The following is an 8,045-nucleotide window of genomic DNA, read 5'->3' as shown; positions in this document are numbered from 1 at the left end:
GCCGGCTCCCTCGGCCAATAAAGTGAGAGGAGCACCGCAACCCCAGAGTCGGCCACGACTGGACCTAATGGTCACGGGTCCCTTTACCTTTTTATACATTCATTAAAGCATGGTATTTATGGTCACACGCTTCTCCAAGCATGGGCTCAGTCTCTTCTAACTTCCAAACAGCTGTGTTTTCCCCTCTTTCCAGACTCAGTACTTTCAGCCTTCTGTATCTCAATTAAGCCATGCCTTGCCGTGCCTATGATTTCCACTTTTACCTTCTCCTGCAGTTTTGCTCTCTTTCTTTCAAGAAGAGAAGAAACACTCCAACACTCTGTTCAACTTAGCAGTGTTCACAGTGGATTCTAAAATACAGTCCTCTTGCTTCGGGTAAAATGCACTCTCTCCTTCACTAGATACCTCCCATGTGACCATCATTAGCCAATCACATGAGAACTACTAGGGAATTATCTAGAATTCAGTTAAAAAGGTAAAGGACCCCTGGCAGTTAGGTCCACTCATGAACGACTCTGGGGTTGCGGCACTCATCTTGCTTTACGGGCCAAGGGAGCTGACGTTTGTTTGCAGACAGTTTTTCCGGGTCATGTGGCCAGCATGACTAAGCCGCTTCTGGCGAAACCAGAGCAGCACACGGAAACGCGGTTTACCTTCCCGCCGGAGCGGTACCTATTTATCTACTTGCACTTTGACGTGTTTTCGAACTGCTAGGTTGGCAGGAGCAACCAATCAAATTTCAACTCATAGTAATGCAAACAAGCATTTGCAATTTCAGTTAATGAAATTACTATACTTAACAACTTTTTGTACACCTGTGTACTAGGAATGGAGGATCTGTTTAGATCGAAACTCCCATAACCCCTGACCATTGGGCAATGTTGGCTGAGGCTGCTGAGGCTTTATTAGCTAAAGCCATTTTGGACCCTGAAGCTAAAAGGTAAAGGACCCCTGGACAGTTAAGTCCCATCAAAGGCGACTATGGGGTTGCGGTGCTCATCTCACATTCAGGCTGAGGGAGCCAGTGTTTGTCCGCAGACAGCTTTCCGGGTCATGTGGCCAGCATGACTAAACCACTTCTGGTGCAACAGAACACTGTGACGGAAACCAGAGCGCACTGAAACGCCATTTACCTTCCCGCTGCAGTGCTACCTATTTATCTACTTGCACTGGCGTGCTTTTGAACTGCTAGGTTGGCAAGAGCTGGGACAGAGCAGCAGGAGGTCACCCCATTGCGGGGATTGGAACTGCTGACCTTCTGATCGACAAGCCCAAGAGGCTCAGTGGTTTAGACTACAGGGCCACCCACATCCCCAAAACTAAAAGAGCTTCACCCAGCAATGACTCATGATACTTTACTACTCTGTCTTAAAGCTCCCTTAATCAGCATTAAATCCAGACAATTCTTTTGAGTGAAGTTATGCAATAAAGCAACCCTAAGATGGTGTTAGGGACACGGGTGGCACTATGGGTTAAACCACAGAGCCTAGGACTTGCCGATCAGAAGGTTGGCGGTTCGAATCCTAGTGACGGGGTGAGCTCCTGTTGCTCGGTCCCTGCTCCTGCCAACCTAGCAATTCGAAAGCACGTCAAAGTGCAAGTAAATAGGTACCGCTCCAGCGGGAAAGTAAACGGTGTTTCCGTGCACTGCTCTGGTTCACCAGAAACGGCTTAGTCATGCTGGCCACATGACCCGGAAGCTGTACGCCGGCCCCCTCGGCCAATAAAGCGAGATGAGCTCCGCAATCCCAGAGACGGTCACGACTGGACCTAATGGTCAGGGTTCCTTTACCTTTTTAAGACGCCATTAAATCACCTCCAATAATATCTATCTCTCAGGGTATTGGGGGGGGGAGGGTACTTTTTTCAAAAATTGGATGATTGGCTGTTGTTTTCACCATTGGTGGAGTGATCAGGCCTAGCATTGGGATGGGAGCAAAGGAACGTCTGCACCTGCCTCCTTTTATATCTGCTCACATCAGTCTTGACGGCCTTGTACTAAAAATACCTTGTGAATGAGAAACAAATTAATCAGATGCGACTTAAAACGGAGAGCACCCAAGTTCGGGGGCAGAAGCAGCAGAGCAACTCCTACGTCATTGCATTCCCTATCTCCTATAAAGGGCAATTAGGAGCAAGATTGAGTTTAAAATGTGTAGGTTAAACAAATAGAAAACGAGACAGTGGGATGAAGAAGAAGTATACAGAGCTTTTGCATTAATTTTGAATCCAGTGCTGTAGCTTGTGGTTGGGATGGGCAAACCTGTCCATTTTGAGTTCTCTCGGTTTCTCATTTTTCCTGTCTTCAGTTCTCCACATTTCCAGTTCGCTATCTATCTATACCGTATTTTTTGCTCTATAAGACTCACTTTTTCCCTCCTAAAAAGTAATGGGAAATGTGTGTGCATCTTATAGAGCGAATGCAGGCTGAACAGCTGTCCCAGAAGCCAGAACAGCAAGAGGGATTGCTGCTTTCACTGCGCAGCGATCCCTCTTGCTGTTCTGGCTTCTGAGATTCAGAATAATTTTTTTCTTGTTTTCCTCCTCCAAAAACTAAGTGTGTCTTGTGGTCTGGTGCGTCTTATAGAGCGAAAAATACAGTATATTTAGCTCCTTGTGAAAATTCGCCAGCATTTCAGTATGAATTTCTACACACACGTGAATGCTTGCCTGCAGTTTTGCCCAATGCCCACATTTTTACAGAGCAATTTCCCATAATGTACTGAATTTGTTTTGTCTGTTGTGTTCACTTAAAATGGGCATTTTTATGAACACCCTGCCCCAGTATGCACATTTTTTCTAGGTATTTCTTGGCGGGAGAACTACATTTCAAAATGCAGCAAATTTTGAAGGATTTCGGTTATCATTGTTTCACAAACTGTGATTTAGGCAGGTGCTCCTTGAAATGCGAATTTAACTGAATTTCTCCCCATCTCTTATCCATTGCTAGACTGCCTGATTTGCAGGTTTTATCACCTGGCACTTTCAGGTAGGGTTATTGAAATATACTCAGAGTCGAGAGTGGATTTCATGCTCTTTATTCAGCTCATAGTGATGAGGAGGAATGAAAGTTTCCCCAACGTATCTGCTTTATATACATTATTTACACAATGGGCTGCATGTGGTTGGCTAATTCTGGAATTCTTTCTCTAGGCCAATCAGGTTGTGGATTCACTTACACCTGAAGCTGGATTGGGTGGCTCCTGCAGACCAATCATACTGCTGCATTGTTCTAGGACCAATCAGATTGCTGCATTCTGAATCCTATTGTTCTGGGACCAATCAGACTGCTGCATTTTGGATCTTATTGTTCTAGGACCAATCAGACTGCTGCATTTTGGATCCTATTCAACTCAGTACATAACACCCCTCCCCTCTAAGTTCCAGTCCTGCCTGGGAGGTCGCATTCATAGTCCTCAAGGTACGTCAGCGGCCTACATGTGCGTTGATCCTATTCAACTCAGTACATAACAGTCATGATACACAACTCTGAATTACCGTATTTTTCGCTCTATAGGACGCACTTTTTCCCCTTCAAAAATGAAGGGGAAATGTGTGTGCGTCCTATGGAGCGAAGACACCATAGCCCCGCGACCCTCTCCCAGCTGGAGAGGTGATGCGCGGCTATGGCAGGAACCTCTACAGCCCCGTGTCACCTCTCCAGCCGGGAGAGCGCACGCGGGGCTAAAGAAGCACCCCGCATGCGCTCTCCCGGCTGGGGAGGTGACGCGCTGCTATAGAGGCTCCTGCCATAGCTGCGTGTCACCTCTCCAGCTGGGAGAGGGTCGCGGGAGGCTGCTTTAGCCCCGCGCGCGCTCTCCCGGCTGGGGAGGTGACGCGCTGCTATAGAGGCTCCTGCCATAGCTGTGTGTCACCTCTCCAGCTGGGAGGGGGTCGCGGGAGGCTGCTTTAGCCCCGCGCGCGCTCTCCCGGCTGGGGAGGTGACGCGCTGCTATAGAGGCTCCTGCCATAGCTGCGTGTCACCTCTCCAGCTGGGAGAGGGTCGCGGGAGGCTGCTTTAGCCCCGCGCGCGCTCTCCCGGCTGGGGAGGTGACGCGCTGCTATAGAGGTTCCTGCCATAGCTGCGTGTCACCTCTCCAGCTGGGAGAGGGTCGCGGGAGGCTGCTTTAGTGTACACCAACCCCTCTCGCTCTCCAGGCTTCCAAGGTAGCGGCCTGAATGCACCTTAAACGGCACCTTGTTTTAGAGCGGGAAAACAAGAGGGGGAAAGTTCTCCCCCTCTCTGTGCAGCGCCTCCTGCCGCTTCACTGAAGGGGCGCTAGGCAGAGAGGGGGAGAATTTTTTTTCTTGTTCTCCCCCCTCTAAAACAAAGTGCGTCCTATTGTCCGGTGCGTCCTATGGTGCGAAAAATACGGTAGATGGATCAATGGTTAGATTCATCACGAGAAGAGAAGTAAATGTGTTGTGTTTCTCCCATGTTGCTGTTCTGACAGGAAACAGAACTGGTGATCTGCTTGACAGCAAATATGGATGAGAAGTTTCTCTTTGTCATCCAAATGTTGCGAGCCATTTCCTTCACAGTCCAGGGTTCAAGTTTTGGTTAGAATGTGCTCCATACATCATCTTCTTAAGAAGTCAGACCAAGTGAGGTGACGTATTTATTTCCAATTCATGCAGTGTTGTCCTGGCATTTGGATTTAGTGCTGGTCTTCCTCAGTCCTCATAATTGCCTGAGATACTGAGATAATGAAAGACAAGGAACAGAGAGGGATGGTGTGAGGAAGAGAAATGACAAAGGTGACGTGTTCTAAATATAGTTGCTTCTCTGCAATGTGGAGCCAAACTTGGGGTTTTGTTTTTGCCCCATCTTGTCAGACTTCAGTTACTACTTCCTTCCCTCAGACCCTCTTGGGTGTTAAAATCAGCAGAGGGAGCCTTCTTGGTCGTTTCAACCCCTCAGAAGTTCAGCTTAGGAGTGGGAATTTTCTGTGCCAGCCCTAATGTATGGAATTCCCTCTCCACAAAGGTGTGTCTGGCACCTTCATTGTTTAGTTTCCATCCTGTGCTGAAGATGTGCCTCTTTACCCTGGCCCAGGCACAAGCAAACTCGGCCCTCCCTATGTTTTGGGACTACAACTCCCATCATCCCTGTTAGCTAGGGATGATGCGAGTTGTAGTCCCAAAACACTGGGAGGGCCGAGTTTGTCTATGCCTGCCCTGGCCTAAGACACCAGAGATGTGTAAATAGAGGAGCCACCCAATTCTTGGCAGTAATTTGTTTCAAACTGTTTTCAATATTGTATTCTTAAATTCCTTTAACCCATCCAGGTACGTCATGCTGGAGGGTGCATAAGAAATCAAATCATCATTCTTATTTTGAAAATCATGTTCCATACCAAAGAGTGTATCAGTAGGGTTTATTCTCCAGGAGAAATCCACCAGTTATTCATTCACTGAATTTGTTCATTGCTGCCAGCAAAGGAAAGACTCCAGGCACTTCGAAACAATAAAAAAATACCAAAATTGCCACAAATCCACCATTTTAAAATATTACTGCAAACTAAAAGTGTTCATCCACAAAAAACAATTTAGAAATAAAATACTCTTTGCCATTCTTAGCAGCAAGATGATCCCTAAGATACAGCCAAAATGGCCACAGAAACCACAATGCTAAAGCTGCTGCCCAAATTCCTGAGAGAATAAAAATATCTTCGTCTGCTGCCAAAATAATGCATTGGCTGCAGGGAAGCATCCCCAGAGAGAGTGTTCCAGAATGATAGCCCGTGGGATCTAATTCTGAAGCTTCTGTTGCCTCAGATGATTGCTGTGCTGAATTCTGAAAAAGAACATAGCAAAAACATGAATATACTCAGCGATACTGAAAGCCGAGCTTATGCACTTCGTAGTTGAAGATTTATTCCCCAAATATGTGTCAATTCTGAATGTGTGTGCTCAGCATTCATCATGCTAGGGGCTGGCATCTGACTGTTTTACTCAGAATTAGACCTATTGAAATGAATGGGCCTCATTTAGTCATGGTCATTAACTTCAATGGGGTGAATACCACCCTAGGTTTCCAAAGCTGGTAGCCAAGGACAAAAGTTGATTACTTCAGCCCCTTACTCTTGACTGAAATGGTCATTGATTGCTGGAACTGGCCTGGAATTATAAAATGGAAATGCATTTACAGAACCAATACTTTAACTCTGAGGCAATCAATTGGCTTGATTGCCAATTGATTGCTTGGAAATGCCACATGCTGTTTTGGGGTTGTGTGTGGATCTGTAACAGCTCTTGTTCCAGCTTGAGCCCTGCTACCAAGAGACTTTGTTGGAGATTCCAGAAAGGTTCTTGTTTCATGGCTGGCTACTTTCCCTGGAGGCAATGTGATCAGCATAGCTGTCAACCGTCCCTTATTTGGCGGGAAAGTCCCTTCTCTCCCAGCGCTGTGTCCCGCTGCTGTCCCTTATTTCAAAGGAAGCCGCTCCTCTCCCTCCCTCCCTGCCGGCCAGGGAGGAGGGAGGCTCCAATTGTGTTGCTTGGCTGTGTTGCTCACCCAATAAGAAGTCTAAGAACGACTGGGGGGTGGAGCTTGCATGCCTTGTGCCAATCAAATCGGCCGCGTTGCCTGGGGACTCGCCTTTGCTCAGTGCTTCCCAGCGGAAAGGTGACGGTGGTTTTCCTTGCTGCATCCCCTTTGCCGGGTTGCTGCGCTGTGGGAACCACCACTTGAGGCTTTGTTTGGCTGCTGGCTGAGCTTTCTGCTTTTGGCTCGGAGGGGCTCAGAAGTTGAACATACCTGTGTTCGAAAATCCCTTATTTTGGCTGCTGATCCCTTATTTTCGAGGCTGCTGGTCCCTTATTTTCAAATTTGTAAGTTGACAGCTATGGTGATCAGACAGGGTCCTCCTGGGCCATAACTGACTAAACCCATTGAACTGGCTTCTCTTACTCCCAGGGATTTTTTTCAGCCGGAATTTGCCGGAACTCAGTTCCAGCACCTCTTTTTCTACAAAAAAATAGCACTGCTTACTCCCATGCACTGAAATTCTCAGGCATCGTTACGAGAACAAAACACTGAGAACTGAGTCCTGAGAGATCTGCATTGGCTCCCAGTACGTTTCTGAGCACAATTCAAATTGTTGGTGCTGACCTTTAAAGCCCTAAATGGCCTCGGTCCTGTATACCTGAAGGAGCGTTTCCACCCCCATTGTACTGCCCGGACACTGAGGTCCAGCGCCGAGGGCATTCTGGCAGTACCCTCATTGCGAGAAGTGAGGTTACAGGGAACCTGGCAGAGGGCCTTCTCGGTAGTGGTGCCCACCCTGTGGAATGCCCACCCTTCAGATGTGAAATAAGCAGCTATCTTATCTTTAAAAGACATCTGAAGGCAGCCCTGTTGAGGGAAGTTTTTAATATTTAATGCTGTATTGTTTTTAACACTCAATTGTAAGGCGCCCAAAGTGGCTGGGGAAACTCAGCCAGATGGGTGGGGTAATAATAATAATAATAATAATAATAATAATAATAATAATTTATTATTATTATTATTATACCAAGTCAGATTTTTTGGTCCATAGAAACCCAGTATGGTCTACTCTTGGGCATCACCCTGCTACTGTCTACACCCTGTCTACTCTTGGGCATCACCTTCCCATCACCCTGCTTCCTGAATGTTTTAGCAGAGATTGAACCTAAGACCTTGTGCATTCAAAGCATGTGCTCTACCACTGAGTTTGAGTCCCATCCCTTCTGTTCTTTGCAGTCCCTACCTCTTCAAAGCACCTTGGAGGACAAGAAATAAACAGATCTTCAAAGCCCCTTAACTCCTAATCTAATAGTCATCTAATATTAAGTAGAGGAAGAATGCTTTCAGTTGCACCTGCTTCTACAAACAGAAGCAGAGGAGCTGCCTGCACAACAAAATAAAAACAATCTCAAGCACACATCAAGAATCTTTGCTCTCCCATTCACTTGACTGGGCTTTGGCACCCAAATAAAAATATACAATGATCTTTAAACACCACCAAGCTGATAAAACTTAAATCGGGTTGTGCGCATTGTTTTACAATGTTTTTTTTTTT

General features: G+C 46.7%; 1 long non-coding RNA gene across 1 annotated transcript; it reads right to left on the bottom strand.

The window, feature by feature from the left end:
* Positions 1–4,419: 4,419 nt before the first annotated feature.
* On the bottom strand, positions 4,420–5,778 carry LOC308596954. The gene is made up of 2 exons (XR_014012755.1): positions 5,358–5,778; positions 4,420–4,691 (listed from the first exon to the last, which is right to left on the bottom strand). It is a non-coding gene; the product is annotated as an uncharacterized lncRNA (long non-coding RNA).
* Positions 5,779–8,045: the final 2,267 nt, after the last annotated feature.

Source organism: Podarcis bocagei (genome assembly GCF_964188305.1).
Source record: "Podarcis bocagei genome assembly, chromosome: 10".
Classification (NCBI taxonomy): domain Eukaryota; kingdom Metazoa; phylum Chordata; class Lepidosauria; order Squamata; family Lacertidae; genus Podarcis; species Podarcis bocagei.
The sequence above is the reverse complement of the archived record's forward strand: the minus strand, read 5'-3'. Positions and strand labels throughout refer to the sequence as shown.